Raw genomic sequence first — 296 nt, 5'->3', positions numbered from 1 at the left:
TTTTAATAGGAGGCCAAACTTGGAAAAGTTGTAATGTATGTATACAGGGTGCCGAAGCCGTCGGACACAGGTTATTCTGTGACTTCATTCTTAACTGATTTCTGAGTTAAGTTCAGCAGAACACAAGTCACGGTCCTGGCCAGATTGACATGATGTAGAGGATGTGTTAAAAACCCCTGAAAACAAGCACAGAATTAGAAACGAATGTAAACTTCCTAAACTAACTCAGCTGAGGTAACAGGTAGCCAGATAAACTGGCTGACTGGGAGACTTATTTCCTCTTTAAAACATACTTG

Source organism: Mastomys coucha, unplaced genomic scaffold, assembly GCF_008632895.1.
Source record: "Mastomys coucha isolate ucsf_1 unplaced genomic scaffold, UCSF_Mcou_1 pScaffold22, whole genome shotgun sequence".
Classification (NCBI taxonomy): domain Eukaryota; kingdom Metazoa; phylum Chordata; class Mammalia; order Rodentia; family Muridae; genus Mastomys; species Mastomys coucha.
The sequence above is the reverse complement of the archived record's forward strand: the minus strand, read 5'-3'. Positions refer to the sequence as shown.